The sequence below is a fragment of the Molothrus ater genome, chromosome 5 (assembly GCF_012460135.2).
Source record: "Molothrus ater isolate BHLD 08-10-18 breed brown headed cowbird chromosome 5, BPBGC_Mater_1.1, whole genome shotgun sequence".
Taxonomy (NCBI): domain Eukaryota; kingdom Metazoa; phylum Chordata; class Aves; order Passeriformes; family Icteridae; genus Molothrus; species Molothrus ater.
This window is the reverse complement of record NC_050482.2, coordinates 19,498,908-19,519,552: the sequence shown is the minus strand read 5'-3', so window position 1 is coordinate 19,519,552 and position 20,645 is coordinate 19,498,908. Positions and strand designations below refer to the sequence as shown.

Here is a 20,645-nt window from a genome sequence, read left to right as displayed (position 1 = left end):
ATCCTTCTTTCCCCAGCTTCATTGCTTCAAGCCCAAATCTGTGTTTCCTGTTAAGTCTTCCTGTATGAACAGTCTCCAGTGGTCCTCTTGTTTTGAGGAGACTCTAATACCATCCTTGCTGATGTGTGGCTTATTCCACAGCTAAATGGCTGGTTATTAACATAAGAGTTCCATGCTAACTCCGGGATTTATAAATTCTACCAATGGATTTCCAAAATCATCATGGTTTTGTGAACAAAGAAAATGAGAAAGGAACACTTCACAGGCTCAAAATGACTAGCTAATGTCAAGTAGCCATACATGTCAGAGCACATATTTTTACAACCGACTTGAAATTATCAGATGCTTTTAATAACAACTGTCAATATACAACAGCTGAAACATCCTAATGGACAGAGTTAGATTTTTTCTTCCTTGCTTTCAGCAAATTGAAATGAATGAGAGAGAAATTTTATATTTGAGCAAGAATAGGAGAACTCTTATTAGATGATTTTAAAATGCTGGAGAAGGTCTTGTGACTAATCTAATTTCTATCAAAAACATTAGGACAAACTCTATTAGACCTAATAACTTAACCTCCCCCTGCCTTCATTCTGCATTGTCTGAGAGTGCTTTCGATTGTGCTGTGAGGGAGCAGCCCAACTGCTGATTCACGGAGTGAGCTTTGGCATCAGCCTCTTGACTGCTCTTAGGACTTGCACATGAGCACTGGAAGAGAATAAAAGGCTGTGTTTGGCAAATGACACTCCTTTAAGTCATGCAATTCAAATCAATGGCCAATACATTTGAGTAGAGCATATGAGTAGTTGAATGGGGGAGGATTGAAGTGGCAACCCTGAGCTCAGGTGTTCCAGTAAGAAAAGCATGGCATTGAAGAGCGAGCCCCTCATAATTTTGCTTGATTTCATCAGACTTTGAAAGGAGGTTTGAAAGAAAATTGAAATTCCTTTTAAAGAAGCTTATTTGGATCTACCTTACAACACTCAAGTATTGGCAATGGCTCCAAAACCTACATGATTTTCATGTCCACTGGAAATATATTTTTTTATTTAGCCTTTATTATTTCTAGAAGTTATATTTAATTTTTCATAATTGATATAAATTATTTATATTATTTATAATTAATTTATTACTGAAACTGCTGTTCTTTCTCAAAGTTATGGGAAAGTAAATCCATATTTGGTATTTAAGAATGAGTTTTTACATGATTCCTTACCACTATTTTGAAGGAGGTGTGAACAAATCTTGAATTAGAAATTTCATCTTGACAAACAAAAACCCAAAAAAACAAAGAAACAAAAAAAACCCCAAAATGCACAAAGCAATAACCAAAAAAAATGTGTTCTTAGGTACTCAATTATTAGGTACTATGACTTCAGGGTGCAGATCACGGCATAATTTGTGTGTTAAGATCCTGGGTGGTTGGTATAGCTGTCTAACCCAGGGCAAAGCATTTCAGAGGCTCACTTGTGCACACGACTCAGTTTAGCTTTAAACTAAAAAAACTTAGCCTTGCTTGTCTGCTTGGGTTAATTAGCCCAAATTAGAGATAATTAGTGAGCTAGCTCAGGTGGAACAATATCCTGCTGTAACTATCTAGTTTCTGGTTCTGAACCTGGTTTCCCCTGAGGCAACTTAGTGCTCTCTGCTGAGCTCCGTGGTGAGAGCTTGCCCTAAATACCTCGTCCAGGTTCAGCTGAGTGCAGTTCAGAGCCAGGAATAGAACTGCCATCAGTTGACTTCATGACCTGCCTGAAACCATGCTATTGTTGGCTTTCTCAGAGTTCTTGATTTTATTTTTAAAAAGCCTTCAATTTTTCAGCTGAGCAGCTTGAGGCATAAAGAGATCAGTTAATGGCACTACTGGGAGTAGCACCTGGTATCCTTTGGAGAGAATATCCCCAGCTCTTTGGCTCTAAGCAGCAGAACATGCAGCCTCCTTTAGACTTACTTACTCTAGAAATGGTCTATAAATAAAACAGCACCAGGTTTGTTTTGAGCCCACACATAAGGAGTTTATTTGAAGGCACCCTCAGGCAGCCTTTTCAGTTATGAAATAAGTTCTGAAACTGCTCTGCTGTGGCTGAGACTTTTTAGATATTCTCCGGGTTATACAGTAAGTAGTACATCATTTTAGTTGCTGTTAAGGTTCCAGAATGTGGCAGTTGCCCAGATCTGTGAGATAACAAGCTGGCCTTCTTCTTCCCACATATTTGTGCTTTCTGCCAATTGCAACTCCTCCTTCCCCCTTTTTTAAAAATTTCTCCTCTTTCCTTCCTGCACCCTGTTGGGAAAAGGAGAGCTGACAGAAGGCAAGAAAGGTTGGTGTGAGCTCCATTACAACCAGTGCCTGTTGATGCTTGCTGTTAAATGAAGTGTGAAGTGGATTGTTAAGGGCCCATTTTTTTCCCTTTTTTTGTGAAGAATTAGCTTTTCCTTTTATGATAAAAGAGTGATTCACATAGACATCACTGTTCAGATCCAGAGACTCAGCTTTATATTCTATTTATATATTCTGTGTCTGATCTCAATTGGACAAGTGAGGTTTGTTCACAAGTAAGGGTTAACAGACTGCGTTGCAAACAAGATTCCATAACTGTTTTCTGTTTTTTGCTGGGTCCAAGGTAGCTGAAGGCTAAACCTCTATGTTTATCTACATTACGTGGTGCAGTGGCATAGTAATCTTTTCACTGGTGCACTCAAGAAACATGTGGTCTTATTCATTTTGAAAAATAATAGGAAAAAAAGCCACATAATGACCAAATATGTCATGCACTAAGTAGTTGGTAAGTTCTCAAATTGTGATGTCTACATTGTGGATGAGATGTTCCAATATATATCTGGATAGAAATTTATTCAGTTTAAAGATTTTTTGGATTTAGGCCCAAGCACAAATCAGTTAAAAAGTCATATAATTCCCTGTTTTTTTCTAAACAGACATGGACTATAAGCTTATGTTCCCTGAACTCCATATTTTATACTGAAGTTCTGCTTCTGGATATCCCAGAACGTTGGAAGAGCAGACAGTATAATAACTCAAGTAAATCTTACTAGAAGATAACATACAGAGTTTGCATAATAGAGGAGGAAGAAATAGGTCTGGACAAATATAAAAGAATTTATCCAACCTCACTTTTGAGCAAGCCTATTGGGTATTTAAGAGGAAGAATACTGAAAGGTGTGAAGTTTTGTGGATAAGAAAGCAAATATTAAATGAGATTGTTGTAGGTAGATGGTACTACTCTGGCTAGGTGTTTTTCATTTACTAAAGAGCTGTTACTTTTAGACAAGGAAAACAATAGGCTTTATCTACCTATAAAAAGGTAAAGTCAATGCTGTGGTACCAGCCAACAAAAGGGATTACTACTAAAATTGCAAAGTAAACCTGAGACTGGTTGTAAAGAATGACAGCAAGTTATCATTATGAAAAAATCTGAAGAAAGTTATGACTGAAATTTCTCAAGGCTCAATCTTGGAACCATTACTTAGTACCGTCACTAATTTTCGTTCTGTGTTGAAGTCATTAATTCTTATAAATACTGTTGAACACATGAAGTTAGTAATCATCATCAAATCAGAGGTGTGCTGGGATATCTTTAGGAAAGAAATAGAAAGAATCGAGGTAATCGAAATAGGATAAAATATTAAAATACAGAAAGCAGTCTCTGTACTGAAGAACTAAAATTAATTTCTGTTCAGGGTGATCAGTGGATAGAGGGGACATTTTACAATAGCAAATAAAAAGATCTTGGCTTAAACCACAGAATGGAGACTGAGAAGGGACAATTGCTCTCTGAATGCATCAGAGGGAAATAAACAGCAGGGAGGGAGGAGAGCTAATTAATCTAAAGGACATTGCTGGCACAAAACCAAAAGTTCATTATAAAATTTAAGTCAGAAATTAAAGGAACTATCAGAGGAATGAGGAATGTCCTTCTGATAGAAGTAACGGAATCAACTTCATTGAAGTAGAATCTACTTTATAACTAAATCTATGATATGATATGTCTATAACAGGAAACAGCTAGACCATGTGAGTCAGAAGGCCTCAGAGAGTCTTATCCCCAACCTCATCTTCAGCAAGTGTTGATATTTCTGTCTGGAAGTTCACAGAGGGGAGAATACAATGATCAGCCATCTCCAGGTGTAACCTGTATACAAAAAAAGTATACAGCCTTTTTCATGTGGTGATAAATTTCACATTCACAGACTTCCCTAGAGGCAGGATGGGATCGAGGCAGAATATTACCTTGAAATAAATAATAAAAAAAGGATCTGAATTTTAATATTATTCAAAAAACCCTCATAAAGTCAGTCAGTTATGAGCGTAATGCCCATATTTGAGAATAGACACAAATTATGACAGAGGACATATAATAGACTAAGTCAATATTGCACTTTCTATAATTACTTTTTCCTATTGAGAAAAAATGTATCATGTCTAGGATTCTGTCCATCATGTTCTACTTATGCTTCATTCTTTTTCTTATTTGCCTGCTTCCCCCTCCCAACCTCAAATGCTGTTATAAAAGTTGGCTCTGATCTTCTATGGATGGGCTGAGGACATTAAAACATTTTGCTTTTTTAAAATTTTTTCTTAGTGCATTGAAAAGTTAGAATAAATAGAAATCACAAAAATAACTGTGATTTTATGTGTCTTTGCCTATTCAGTACCCAGACTCTTGGTGTATCAGGTTGCATGCATTCTAAAAGGATAGAAAATAATAACCCGTTTTTTTCAGCTTGGATGAAGCAGTTTTTTGCTGTAGAAATTACTGATATTATGCCATTTAAAAGTGGCAGAAAAATCAGAACTAGTATTCATAATTGCTGTGAACAACATTTATTCTATGGCTAAACAAGGATTTTGGTTTTCAACATTGACACTCTGGCAGTTTCTGCAAGTCATACATTGACCTTTTCTGTAGAAGTTTAATAATATATTTCCTCTTTTAAATGTAAAAATGGCCAGCCTTTGTCCTCAGTTTGATTCAATGTTTAAAAAAGAAAAGCAAAGAAAAATCTGCCTTTCAGTACATATGCCTTGACCCTTTGGTGCTGGCTTGATCTTTATGAGCTGGCAAAATAAAAATCAGAACCATGGTACTACACAAACACTGGTAAATGCAAGACATTTAAGATTTTTTTTCACCTTTACCCTTCTACTTTTGTTCTTCTACTATTCATGTAGTTTTGAGTGATGCAGTTTTTATAACGATCATTACCTTATTTTTTTGTGATATGTGGTTTACTGAAAGTAGTGACCTAAATTGTTCAAATGCACCAAAACATTCTATATTTCATGACAAACAGACTAAAACTATCTGTTTACCTACACTTTTTAAAGATACACATATGTAAAAGCCACAACTAAAAATAATTTAAGGGATTTAAAAATGTTTCAAGTTTTTCATATGTTTTAAGAAATCTTAGCTTGGGGATGCCAAAGTATTCGTTCATCTTCACTCTTCCTCAGACATAAAAAAGAAATGATGGGAGAAAAAAAATCTGAAACTTTTGTTGCCATGCAGAAGAAACTCTTAATTAACAATACCGTATTAACTGTTATGTGTCTCATCTTTCAGGGGATTTATGTTAGTATCTTCAAAGAAAAAACAAAAATTCACTGTTCTGTCTAGTTTTTATTCTTGCTTATACTCCATACTTTCCCAACTATGTACAGTAATTTTCACAGAGACAACATTCTGATCTCAGATGTTTCACTGTGAATGGGAGATGCAGGCATTAACTTCAACTGGCATTAACACATAACTTGAAAGGCCATGAACTAAGTAAGACAAAGATAGCTTCTAGCTAGAGGATTACAAACCCAAAAATTTGAATTTATCACAAGAGCTGAATAGAAGGAAAAGAATCCCAAATTGTGTTGCAAGACTTGATTTGTGATAAATCATATAAAGTGAAACCTTTTTAATAAAATATTAACCTACTGCTGTCTTTCATATTTGTTCTCAATACCCTTACAAAATAATTTTCAAAGAAGACAGGCTTTAGTAAAACTCAGTCCTAACACTGGACAAAAATGTGCACTCTGAACGATACTTATGCATTCTCTGCAGAAGAGTCAAAGTGTAACAGCTGAGAATTTTTTGTGCTAATTTTCATTAACCTTGTAGAATAAGTAATTAACTGTTCTCTCCTATACAAGCTCACTGTCTACATTTCAGCAGATTGTGTTAATAATTGAAATATAAAAAAATATAGTACACAGCAAAAGAGGTTATTAATTTTTAGAGATATCCAACCAATAGTGTAATTGAAATGTGTTTGATAAATGAATGCAATGAACCATCTTATGAAATGAAAGAGCTGTGCATTATGAGACTTTTTGAATAAATAAGTTTGTAAAAAAGTAAACATGTAAACTACAGAGCAAATTCTCACCTTGAGCTGTATAGGTGTGTAATGACACTTGTGCTCTGCATTATTAAGCCTAATAGTTATACTGGCAGAAACATTGCCCTTACATAAACTGGGAGTACCTCTGGATTCAGTCAAGATGAAGACTTGAGCAGAATGTTTTTTGCTGGAATGTGAGAAGAATCAGCAGCTCTAGGAAAGGAGCAATGCTTAAAAACACTTAATCAGTATATACATGAAAGTTTTAATTGTATTGACATAATAAACATGTGATACATAAATATTGAGAACACTGTTCAGGGACACTTGAGAATGTTGTGTGCTGATTTTTAATAAAAGATGGATAATGTGAGAGAATGCTGTTTTCAAAACTGTTTATTAATGTAGCTGTTAAAGATGATCAACTCCATATTAAAACCTAGTAAAAGCTGAGGATATGTTGTTGCTGTAGCTGTTCCAAAGTATTAGGAATACAACAAAACTGACTTTTGGAGGCGAATTTTGTTTGGTTGTATTTTGGATGAGGTTTTTGTTTGTTTTGTTTTTCATTGATGCAACAGAGATCTGACTTGTGGTAGGCTTCCAGGTACTGACACCCTAAAAGTAATAACTGTTTTGGGCAGAATGGTTGGCAGGTATTTGGGATACCCCAGATTATTCACAGAAAGAGGAGAATATACTCCTAGTGCCAAACTTTTTCTAATGCACATCAATGTGTTATGGAGGAATGCAAAAAAGTTGAGTTCCTTACACACAAGAAGACTCAAACATTAAGATATTGGTCCTCACTTTTAACTTATTAATAAAGTCATTTATGGAATGATCTCTGAATATGTAGATGGATACAAACTTTTAGCTGAGGAATGTGCTAGAAGAGTGAAGTCTGGACCCTCATGCTTGTTTTAATTAAGGAAAGTGGTAAGTTTCCAGGGAAGTCTCCCCTTTTAAAGGGCAGAAAAAATGCATAATTGCCTCTTAGGCTTTGCAAATGTGTCACAGAAAACCATGGGAGTAAGAAATTTAGAGGTGTATTGATTTTGCATGGCCTGGTTTTTGGTAGCAGGGGGCCACAGAGGTGGATTCTGTGAGAAGCTGCTGGAAGCTTCCACCATGTCTAGCAGAGCCATTCCCTGATGGCTCTGAAGATGGACATGCTGCTGGCCAAAACTGGGCCAGCTGGAGATGATGGTAACACCTATGGGATAACAGATTTAGGAAAAAATCAAAAGAAAACTTGTGGGGGAATTTTAATTGTGACTAGACAAGAGGGGAATGAGAACATATGAGGAGTGCAACTCTGCATACACCAAGGTCAGTGGAGAAGGAGGGGCAGGAGGTGCTCCAGGCACTGGAGTTGAGATTCCCCTGCAGCCCTTGGTGCAGACCGAGAGCAGCTCTGCCCCTGCAGCCCATGGGGGACGCAGAGATCAACCTGCAGCTCCAAACCGGAGTGGGTGGAGACTGTGATCAGTGGGAGATCCATGGAGAGAAGTGCCCTGCTCCCAGACTGGAGCAGCCTGTCTTTGCACCCATGGAAGAATGACCCATACTGCAGCAGTTGGAGGGGGTGCTGTTGCCTGTGGGATGGACTCACCTTGCAGCAGTTTGCATAGAAGTATTGCACATGAGATGGACTCATGTTGGAGAAGTTCATGGAAAACTCTCTCCCATGGGAGGGACCCCATGGTACAGCAGGTGAATGATAACTCCTCTCCCTGAGCAGCAGGAGAAAGAGAGTGATGAACTGACTTCAACCCCCATTCCCATCTCCCTGTGCTGCTGGGGTAGGCAGTAGAGCTGGGAAGGAGGGAGGGGTGGGGGAAAGGTGTTTTTAAGTGCTTGTTTTACTTCTCATTAACCTGCTCTGATTTTGTTAGTAATAAATACATTTTGTATCTCTAAGTTGAGCCTGGTTTGCCCTTGATGGTAATTGATGAGTGTTTTCACCCCAGTCTTTAGCTCAGGAACCCTTTGTTAAATGTTCTCTCCTCTGTCCAGCTGCAGCAGGGGAGTGAGTGAGGGGCTTTTGTGGGTACCTGGTGTCCAGCCAGTGTCAACTCATGAGAAGAAGGTTTCATTTTAAATAAAAGAACCAGGCCTTACCCATTACAACCTGGGAATGAGATAGGCTGGCATAATTAGTCATCCTATGCAGTTTACACCAGCAGAAGCCTAGTCCTTGAGCACAAAAGCTAGTAAAATAACTCCAAATAAAAATATATATTGCAGAAATGGAAGCAGGAGGCAGGAACTCCACAGTGAATTCTGACCATAACTCCCTCTGTAATGTTGCATGAAAAATTATATTTGTCTGGACAGTATAGAAAAAAAAATGTCTGATACACAAAGATAAAGATTACTTTCACACAGGTAAAGATTATTAAGGAATGTTTTTCAGACCTGTAAAGATTTACAAAATTAGTAAAGGGAACTTTCATGGGCTTTCCATTATTATTCTAATTCTTCATTTTTTGATTAATATTCCTTATGAATGATAGAGTTAAGGATTTTGAGCTTGATTTTATGACTATTTAGCCACAGGTATGCCTGTTTAAAATGCAAATACAATTGCATGCATATTTTCTACATGTAGGCAATTATCTTAACAGATATAGAGACAGCATAATTGTATCTGCAAGTGTGCATAATTCACTGTGTCTATGTATATAGTTATCTGATTTGTTCATATAACTGCAATAATTGCATATGCATACACTGTAATGCCTGAATTACCTGAGAAATTTTGCCTGATGTGGTTTTTTTGACTTCCTTTGATTTTATTATCTAATGAAAACAAGTAGTGTATAAAACAATGAATATGTGATAAAAGTAACTTACAATGTTAAATACTAATCCTTTCCATATGATTGTATTTTCTATGTTCTAAACGTAATACTAAACTTGAGATCATTGTTAAAATCTTAGGTATAAAAAATTGCAGACTTTGCTTTTTCTTTAAACTGGACAATCTATTGGGCAAAGCAATCTGTTATCCTGGGCAATTGTTTGCTAAGCCTCTCCCGCACAATATGTAGGTTTATAAACTATGAAAACTGAATTTCCTAAACCTTGTTTCCCTACTAAAGAAACTGCAATTACAGTTTTTACCAATGTCTTTTTGTTATTGATTTTAATTCAGAGGAAGAAGGCATAAGCAATGATTTTCAATTGATTTGTGGTGGTATCATGTCAGGTAGAAGCTTTTTGAGATTACTTTTTTTTTTCTCATGTGTGCATCCCATGATTATAAATAAGAATCTGGTGAATCTTTCATTCTGGTAGACAAAAAAATTGAAATCATATCTATCATATCTATGAGGCTCATTGTTTCTTTGCACATTTACAGAGACATTAAATGCATTTCTAGTGCAATACATTTTGCTAAAATTGTACTTTTTTTCTAGCAGTTCCTCTTCTTTTAGATAAATTTGATGTATACCTTAAACACTGTAAACTCATTCAAGTGTAAACTGGATCAAGTGTATTACTCTGTAAAACTTTGCATGTTTCATATGGCTTAGAAAGTGTCGTTAAAGGATTACTAGATACTTTGCTAAGTAGTTAACCCACTGGTTCGTGTTCAGGAAATATAATTATTCTTACCTTTATTCCTGTATGTATTACTCATAAATAATTTTTAAAGTAAAATTCCCAGTATTGGGTGTGAGAAAGCACTTGTCTACCAAGTCCTGATACATTAATTTTAAATTCTTACCACGCGTCCTCCTTATTTTGTTATTACTGGTAATATAGGAGCACAAACAGAAAAAAACTTTCTGGAAAATAGCTTTTTAATGAAACCTCAGAACATCCTTAATGTGGGAAAAACCTAAGTGAATGGAAAGCTAATAGTAAAGATAGAGAAAACACAGCTATATTTGACTCTGCTGGTATATTAACATATGGGAGAAATTATTTAATAGTTCTTTTCAGAGTCTAATTTCATCTGTCAAGAAAAAGATAAAAATCTACTATTGGGCAGAGACTAGTTAAATATATTGGTGGGTTGTGACTATGCATTTTTCTTGGTAAGTATTTTTCCGTTTGTTCATTCCATTGAACGCTAGAAGGGCAGCACAGAAATTCCTTGCATTACATATCCCGGATGAATTCCATGAAGTATTTAAGTCATATGAAAGCAGCTATTGTAAACCTTTCCTTTATTGTCACATTTAAAGCCATCCATTAAGACCAGTAAGGAAGTTATCTGAAACATTTCTGGAATTATTAGCATTCCTTTATTGCATTAAACCTAACCTACAGACAAAGATATATGAATTACATTATCACATCAAATAAGCATTTGAGTATCTCATGAGATGGATATTAGAGGAAAAAATAAAGAGAATCTCAAAATTGTGCTTGAGTATTTTAACTGCTAAAAAGTCTTTAGCTACATCTAGTCTAACTGCAGGTCTGTAGAAGTTTCATTATAGTTTTCTTCAAGATCCATATTCAGTTCACAAGTTTAGTTTAGTTGCTATTCAGTTGCATCTTTGCTTCATATGAATAAAGTTTTGTGCCTATTTGGCAAAAACGAGCATATGCTTGACTAATTTCCCTTGTAAAGATGAAAATTTGAAAGAAACAAACCAAGTGTCTTCATGTGCAGCTGTAAAACTCTTTATGCAGCCAAGGGATTGAGTTTGTAGTGTCACCTTAGACTAATTTAAGGTATCACCAAGGAAGGCATGTGTTAGATTTTGGTGTGTACCTACAACTGGGAATCTGATGTGCTATGCAGTTTTGTACACCCATAGGGTGAAGGTGGTCTGTCTGAAAAACTAGTTCATCAGTTATCTGTCTTCATTTTAAAATATCTATAACAACGTGAATCCAACTCCCCAAGTCTGACTAGATGTGCAAATGGTTTTAATTCAAGTATAGTCTCCATATATATTTACTGAGTTTCTGCTTTGCAAAAATGTCATTGAAATGACATTTTCATCTAGCTAACATTTTCATAGCCACTAACCCTTCAGATTTTAAAAATTAGTTACTTTTTCAATGACTATTTAGCCTGTACAGTTTGTTTTCAAGTATTTTAAATATTCCAAATATCCATAAAAAATACTGGTTTCAAGGTAAGAAGTTGGTCGCAAGTATTTCAAAGCAAATTGGAAAACGAAATGAAATAACATCCCTAGTTCTTCTGCTCAAGACTTGACACCTCTTTGAAAGATAAGAGTTAGGCAGAACAGAAATTGTTGAAAACAGTACAAGAATAAGGAGTTGTAATTCAAAGATGTGTGTCAACCAAGGCTTCTAATGGGGCCTTCTGGCCTTGAAAATATGAATCCATGAGTATAAATCTCTGAAACATAAAATGAAATGTTATCAAGATTTTTTCAGGCAAAATATTTTGTCACTTTTCACAATGTCAGCTGCAGCATTTTCCTAGAATATAATTCTCAAGAAGATGCCACTTTATTTGCAGAAAGAAGTTTTCATTTTAGCTGGTTAATGAAGCATTGTGTTTAGAAGTGCTTCTTTTTCAGTAAGCTGTCAATCTGCTTTGCTTAAAGGGTTATAAAAGCACTTATTCATTGTGTGAATTCACGCTTCCAGGTGTTTTCAAAATCTGTTTTCCTCATCACCATCTAGGAGAAAAAAGAGGAAGGGAAAGGAAGGCCTTAGGGACATTGCAGACGCTCTGTGATATGCTCATTCGAAGTGTGAATGGACCTTGGCATGCCCTGGACATTCTCCTGTATCTTATTTGCCTTTTTAACAGTATGAGGGAGACAAGAATGCCAGAAATCTTGTCTGTCAGTGCAAATTACCCAGTCTGAATTCTTACTGGAACAATGTGGGTGTCACTAGATTTTGGAAAGAGCCCAGGCTTAGACTACAGCTGAAACTAAGTAGTACACCTAAAAAAGAGAATGTGGCGAGTTGGGACACAACTATAATAACAAGTCATAAATGCAAGATGCATGAGGTCTCAAATTTAACACCATAAGGGCTTTGAAGTCTAAGAATCATCAAGTAAGAGTTTGCTGTACTGCCTGTCCAAAATATCTTATACTTCATGCCAAGATTTATATTTCTAGACATATGTTCCTCTAGTTCAGCCCTCTTGATCAAGGTCTTTTCCCATCTGGTGGAATCTGCATTAGGAGGTGCCAGTCATCTCCTTTTGTGCTCCTGAATCCTATCTGAAATCTTGCATTTTTTCCTGCAGTGTAATCAGTGGTGGGTGGCATTGAACCTTTTAATTCAAGAGGGAAGCAAAGACACTTCCCCCAGCTTCTCCTTGGACACCCGATGGAGAGAAGGGTGCTGGTCATCCCTGCCAGAGGAAGGGCATGGAAACTCATGTTCAAAAAGGCGATCAGACAGACAGCCCAGTCTAGTATGTGAGAAAAACTCCAGGAATTTCATTGTTCATACTCTTTAATAATTGTTCTGACCAATTTGACCCTCTGCTCTTTGTGTTAGCTGTGATGGTCCCATTCCCATGTCCCACCCCAGCCTTCATGGTCTGTGTTGTACAGTCTCTGCTGGGTGGATTCCAGGACCAGAGCCACAAACCCAAATCCAAACACGGCAAGACTTCATGCCTTGAGTCATTGTGCAGCCTAAAATCTTCTGAGGCTAATTTAGGCACCATTTGACTGGTATTTTAGTGACAGGTGGTTTCTAGAGCACAAATGTTAAAGGCCTTGGCTGTACAATATAGGTGTTTTAAAACACAAATTTGTGTATTTGTACTGTATAAAGTATACCATGCTTAAATTGTTAAATATAACACACAGGTTGCTTTCTAGAACTACTGTCCTTTTAAGAAAATCTTAAACATTAGAAAAAATATAGAATTGGGAATGGCATGACAGACTAGAGATAGATATATATGTGTGCAAATTCCCCTCCCACTAAGGCAAGAGGAGTCTGTTCCAGAAAACTACATGGGAAAACCATGCTAATATTGGAATCTCTAGAGTTTTATTAACGAAAAAAGAGGTTATAATGTCACTCCTTTCAAGAATAATATGTCAAGGTCTTCTAAATCAGAGAATGTAGTGAAAATATAAGCCTGATAACAAACCTTTCTTTTGTCTACCTGACAATCTCTGATCTCCAGTGTAAGAGGCTACAGATGTTTCTTTTTACTGAAAGTTATCTAAGACCTGTACCTTGTTAAGAATAATACTGAAAACAATGTTAAATATAGCACTTCAGTTAACACAGGACAATAGGTTTTTTGTGGTTGGGTGATGGCATGTAAAAACCCCCAGGCACTGAGAGCAGGCATTTTAACAGCTTAAAGCAAAAAGGAAACACTAGATCATGCATTTTACCTTGATATGTCAGATGGAGAGATTTCACCCAGTAGGGCGTGCTCTGGGCTTAATCAGGGATAAAGCTGATCTATAACTTGGTTTTTTTGAGTTGAACTTTCCATCCAGACATATCAACAGTTATGAAACAAACCTTTTCTCTCGATAGTTTTCTTTAACTTATTCCTGCCAATGTTAGAAGAGTGCTTATAATTTCTCATTTAAATTTTTCTGGTTTCAGTTTTTTGCCACTGGATTGGACACTCTTCAAAGAATTTCTCCACAAGAAGGTTTTATACAATGCATTCAAATTCCCTTTCTGTCTGCATTTTTATAAAGCAAACAGAAGGACGTCTTACAGTCTCTCACAGAAAGACATTTTCTCCACCTTTAAATATGTTTATGGCTTGTTTTCTGAACAATTTGATAATGTCATTTTTAAAAAATAGCTAGCTAGAAAATGCTAGCCTTAACTGATTCTGCAGTGTTAAAGTATGGGGTTTTTTTTGCCATTGCAGAAGACTGTTATGCAAACCACTGAAAATGAATGTCAAATTGCTCATCCAGCACTTCCCAGCTGAATCTCAGCTTTCCAGGATATAGTCCATCATTCTGTAAGTAGTCACATCTTTGTAGATTTTTTACTTTGTATTTAGTGGTGTTTTACTTTGTATTTAGTGGTAAATTAATTCTGTGAATTTACTAAGCAATGCAGAAATGCTTTCTGTGGTTGTCTTGGTCCACTAATTATCCATTCTTACTGAATGACTTTGCAAAATAGACTAGAATCAATACTGTGTTTAATTCTTGATCAATGACAGAGGTGCCAAATAACATAAGAGTACTGATCACCATTAAACAGAATTCCCTCACTGAAATATACCTATAGCCAATTCATAATCTGTTCAATGTATTTCTTGCTTATTTTGTACAGAGCTTTAAAAAAAAAATGTGTCATGCAGTAGAAAGTTAAACTCCATTGCTCCTGACAGCTTATGTTATGCAATTCAGAGGCAGATGGAAATAAAAAGACTGAATGGGAAAAATCTTTGTCAGGCACTTTGCTTCACAATGAACAGCTGAGAAATCATGCTGGTTTGACAAGATATACTTTTGAAATAAGCATTCTGACTGGCCTTAAGTAAATCCTTATTTTTCCTGGCTTTTTAGATGATTCCCAGGCCAGACTTTTCCATTAGCCTTTTGGAATATAATAAAATACCTTAAATTAGAATTAGGTACCCTAAATTAGGATTAGATTAATGTTTACTTTCTGGAATGCTTGGTACACTTTTTGATCTCCACCAGTATAAAGAAATGTAGGATAATTGACATATTTCAATTTTCAGTCATATGCCAATGATTTGAAATAGGAGTTTTTAAAAGAAATCCTGGAAAAACATTTACTAATTTAATTTTTTTTATATTAAACATTTTATTTTCCTTGTAAGAAAGGATTTTCAATGTATTTCACTTAACTTTTTTAATTAGGGGTTTTTTGTTGTTTTGCAGATTATTACCATTAGCAGATGTTTGCTATGGGCAGTGAAAATCTGGTTCCCATTGACTACAGTGGTCAAAAATGTAGTTTTGTTGGAGATACAGAATATTTAATGTGGTATGATATCAGTTTCATATGGGAAAACACTGTATAGTGCTCCCCTCAAATTGTAGTCACATGGTATGTCAGCTTCCATGATGACAGCAGTGACAACCTCTTGATCTCCTCTGCTGTGCTAACATAAGCTTTCATGAGGTTGGACTCTTGGCTGAAACAGTGAACCAATGCAGGCCAAAAACACCCCAAGGGAAAACCCTTTTACTTTCAGGCCAGGTGAGTTCAGTGATCTTGGTGGCAGTGCCGCGCCGCAGTGCCAGCTCAGCTGTGCCAGGGCGTGGGGACACACAAAGGCACCTGGGACAGAGATGCACACGGGGAACTTCTTGCTCTTCTGTACACAAAACTGGCAGTGTTAAAGCAGTGTGAGTTTTAGTTAAAGTTAGGTGTCAGCCAGCAGCATGCCCAATGCCAAGGGCAAACATTTCAGATCAAGATTTGCCTCAGTTTCTGGGAGGGGAATTTGTCTTTAAATTGCTGTCTTCGATGAGCTGGCATGCCTGAATGCAAAACATAGAGATCTTTGTTCAGTTGCGACAAAGAAAAGTAGCAGCACAAGTCTTCCATTCATGTGCTTAAATCATTCAGGTCATATAAAGGATCTTGAGATCTGTTCTGCTAATGTAAAGGAAACTTCCCTGCCCCATCATCTACTCTGGTGGTTACTCTTGCACCACCTCCAGGCAGTGATTTCAGATTGAACCCCTTTTACACCGGCACAACTCACAGTCAGACCTGATCTCCTTACTGACTCCACCCCTGGTTTCCCAGAGCATATTCTTAGATGTTCAGATACTTAATTTAGTCATGGTGCAATAACTAAATAACAAAATAAGAGCTTCAGCTGAGTGACTTTGACAAGGGGCCCTGAACAAAGGAATCCCCATGGATTTTTATACCCTTACAGGGCAAGGGTGACAAAGTCTGGGCTCAGGCTTAGGCTCCTGTCCCCAAAGCTCAGCCTGCAGCTCTCTCTGCAGCTGCACACAGAAGTTCTTGCTCTCCACACTAAACAGCATCATGCAGTGTTAATTCTAAGTGAAGTAAATACGGCAGCATTGAATAAATGTGGCTTGAAATCCTTACATGAAAACTCAAGATCTGATGTCATCTTTCTAAATTTCTGTATAGCTGTAAAAAGAAAAATTTCTTAGTTTAACTAGTTATTAGTGTTTGTCTAACTTGTATGGCCAGTGGATATATACAGGTATTATTTCTGCTGTTTCCTGTCTATTATTGCTAGCTCAAAATGTAAAACCCCAGAACCAGATTTTTTTTTGTCATATCCAAGTTATCCATTCTGATTTCGAAGTGTCCAAATTTTATATAACACACTGTCCAATTAGACAGCTTATTGAATTTTTTTTTCAGATTTCAGTAATGTAATCTTGTCCAGAGGATGCCATCCTAATTACATGTAATCAGATTACACATGTATGTATGGCAAAATAGGTTCTTATTCCCTTCTGTTACCTAACCAAAGAGATAAGGAGTTCATCTAGTAGGTGGTTGAGCTTAAAACCCCATTTTCTTGCCACCAGTTTATAATACTCTAATTACCCTGTTAATTGCTGGGATTTTTTTACTTTTCATTTGCTCAAAACACTTTTGTGTGAATGAACATAAATATATATTTTCCTTTATTTTGCCAGGCTTAATCACATAATTCTTCAGAGTAATATTAACTAATGTCAGAATGATTTATTACAACTATTCGTCCACCTCTTTGTCTTGATTTTTATGTATTACTATTATGACACCCTTTTCCATAATGAAATAGCTTTATCTCACCTTACATGAATTTAGCCACCTATCCTTCTCTCAGTCTCTCTGTTAATATTGAAAATAAAACTGGATGTTTGAAACAATTTTAAACTATGCATATTGCATATATTTATGCAGAAAATAGAGTGACTTCAGTGATAATTGGCAGAGACACCTGTATCATGAGCAAATTATAGTGGCATAATTTTCTACTTCATCATATGTTTGTTTTTTCTCTTCAGTTGAGGTAATTTAATGTCCGTTTTCTTCCTATTGTTTGTCAACCTGTTTGTTTATGTGAAGCACTATAAATACTGTCTCAGCATGTTGCCATAACAATTGTTTTATTTTCATGCATGTAGTAGAAGCCTGACGAGATTGTGAAACTACCATATAAACAGTTTGAAGGACAAGTGTCTGAGATTTATGATCACAAATAAGTAAGGGTCCATGTTTTCTATATTTTCTATCCTGTTTTATTACCAGACTGAGCCTAATTTGAATGAACTTTAAGCTTACTAATAACTTCACTATAATGCTGTTCATTTAAAGAAACAGAAAGCAGACTAAATTTCATAGCGGGCCCTATGGAGACGCAGGATTGTTTAATTTCTCTCCCCACCCTTCTTCAAACCTCTGATGATAGTATGACATCTGTGGGTTCAAAAGTGCCATATGTAAATGACCAAATTCTTCTGCAGAAGTAGCTAGATGTGGTGGTTGCTGTTTAAAGGTCTGGCTGACACTGTGATGACTTATGTATGTGACAGCTCCATTGATTTCAAGCCCATTTGAAGTCAATGGGAATACTCACAATGTGTAAAGACAAAATGCAAATTCTTCCTCCATCACAAAGTGGTTTCACGTGAAGAAAGAGCTGCACTGTCAAATGGCAAACACAACCTCTAAAATGGTAGTGTTCTAGAAAGAGAGTATCTAAAATCAGAAATTATTCATTCAGCGCAACTGATCATTGTTTGAATAATTTTTCTAAGTGAAAAGAATTTCTGCCAATGGTCAGTATGGAAATCTCAAGCAGAAATGTTAAACAGTATGCATATTTATCATGTGAATTATGTGAATGAATTTATTTTTCTGCTTTTATGCATTTTCTACTTAGATATCTGTAAGGCAATATGATACTCTTCCTAGCCAAAGTGAGACATTGGGTCAGTTTTGGCTATTGACCTAGGAAAGGTCTACAGTTACCTAGAGAAACAGTGCTGCAGGCTGTCCCTGTGCTTGAACTGAAATCAATTAGGCATTAATATATTTTGAGACAATATTAAAAACAAAAGCACCTGCTGGAAAGTCACTTGCTGAAAGAGAGTGATAACAGTAAACATTAATCCAGCAGTTTACCAGCCACTTGAGCATGAATTTTTGGTGCTATGGATTGGAGAAGGGATTTGCAGATTTTGCCATTCACACAATGATAATCACTTTCTTGGACTTTAACATCAGAAGAGACCAATTCATGTAGTCAATGTTGCCCACACATGACCATAGTATTTCCTCTGAATCTGCCTTCAAGAATAATAGTGATGCATTTTCTAGCAAACACCTTTTGGAATCACAGGCAATATAGATACTTAAAATTCTAGTAGAAAAAAATGCACACATCTACTGGTGAATTCTTAATTTCAAGTATTTTTATCTTCTTTCTTACATTTTACCTAAGCTTACCTTCACCAAGATCTTGTTCTGTTGCTATTGAGTCCTACAGTGGACTTCACTAAGACTAGAGGCTCCTGCACCTCCATACCAGGTTGCTGTATCTCATATTTTTGTGTCACTATTTTATTTCTTCCTCTTGATCAGCAATGCTTCAGGCAGCAAATCTGCTATATCTGTCTAACAATGAAATTCCTTAAAACAATGTGTATATGTGGTTCTTTCTCATTTTACATGCACTTCATACAAGCATCTACAGATGTAGTAATCCTGATTTCTTGTGTAAATGAACAGACAAAATCAGCACTAAATCTGAGCCTATTTAAGATTGTATCTATTTGAACATAATCTGTAAGCACTGCTTATGAGTTGTTGGTGACAACTAATACCTCTTCATTTTCCTTCCTCCTTTTGTTATCTGATCCCTTCTAAATGGTTGAAGCCGTGGTTTCTAAATATTTAATCATACAAAACTTCCCAGAAAGATTAAGTAGAATTTACAGCAATGAGTGAGCAATTCTGCTTTCTGTCCTGTTTATTGTATTGGCGGATAGCAGCTAGAACTGCTGGGGGATTTTTTTGTTTGCTTTTGTGTTTTTGGGGTTCCTCTCAATGAAATCAACATTTGGGGAACATGATTAGTGATTTCTTAATCTAAGAAACTGACTGTGCAGCCAAGTGGAGACCTGACAGCCAACAGTGAGAGCACAGCAACTTACATGCTATGTGTTGGTGTCACTACTCTTCCAGGGAGGCTGGACATATGCGGGGATGCTACTGGAGTTGTTACTGAAACTCAATAATGCATGCCATTAAACACCCAGTATCACCTGTTTCAGTTCTTTGCCTTGCAGACACATCAGTCATGGGAGGGACAGGTTAGTTCAATATACAGAATTTGGGTCAATTCATTGAAATGTAATAGCTGTGAAATTGGGAAATATGAAAACCAAGAGCAAATGGATGAACAGCAGCATAGGAGCATAGATGCCTAATTAACTGCAGGCATTTTGGTGATCATGTTCAGGACAAATTTCAGGAACTGTCCCTCAGCAGCAAAAGAAGTCTTGAAGAAATAGTTCTCAAATGGTAGTTTCATAATGGTAAGGTGTTTTACAGCAGGAGAACTTTCTGAATGTAGGAATCCTGCTGAAAAATACATCATTGTGAATTGGAAAAGGATGCTTAGGACTTTTTATTGTCTTTCACTCACTAATATGACATACCTGTGTAAGACATTTACAAAATAAAATATATTAAAAATCAGAAAATAAGAAATTATCCTCATTCTGCCATTACTTTAAACTGTTCTAAATCAAGAAAAAAACCTGGAAAGAAAAAAATTGTTCTGCTTAAAACTGTTCACCTTTTTAATCTCCAACCTCACTTAGAGGTCAACATTTATAAATGTTTAAGAAGTCAGGTTAAATACCTGTTTAATGAAAAAATAAAATTTATTTCAAGATCATGCAACAAGAGATGGTTTCAACTGTTACTCATCTCAGCTGTTTACACAGTTATTGAAAGGGTTAAGTAGCATACTATCAGTCATGCATATGAAATTTGGAGTGAGAGGAGGAAAGTGGATTTGAGGTTGTTCTCCTTCAGTTCATTCAAGGTTCACTGAATAGGAAAGTGAATTTTTATTATCACTTCCTGTGAATGAGCAGTTGACAGGACCCATCAGGGAACTGCCATAAACCTCAAGAGTTTCCAGTATGAAGCCCAGAGTCCACTGCAAAGTTTCCATGACAACACACTCATTAAAATAAAAGGAAATTGTGCCTGATATTTACAGCTTTCAGCATACAGTTGAAAGCCTTGTATCTCAGATTTCCAAAGTATTTACACCTGGGACCCAAGAATGCAGGCTGTCAAGAAATAAAGGGTAGTTGTAACACTTAGCTGTGAAAGTGGAAAGGTTGTTT

General features: G+C 36.3%; 1 long non-coding RNA gene across 1 annotated transcript in view; it reads left to right on the top strand.

Annotated features, from left to right (window-relative positions):
- Nucleotides 1-14,002: 14,002 nt before the first annotated feature.
- LOC118698005 (uncharacterized) overlaps nt 14,003-20,645 on the top strand; it is a 50,754-nt gene continuing 44,111 nt past the window's right edge. The window contains exon 1 of the long non-coding RNA XR_004981825.1: nt 14,003-14,275. This is a non-coding gene — a long non-coding RNA (uncharacterized LOC118698005). The remainder of the gene's footprint in view (nt 14,276-20,645) is intronic.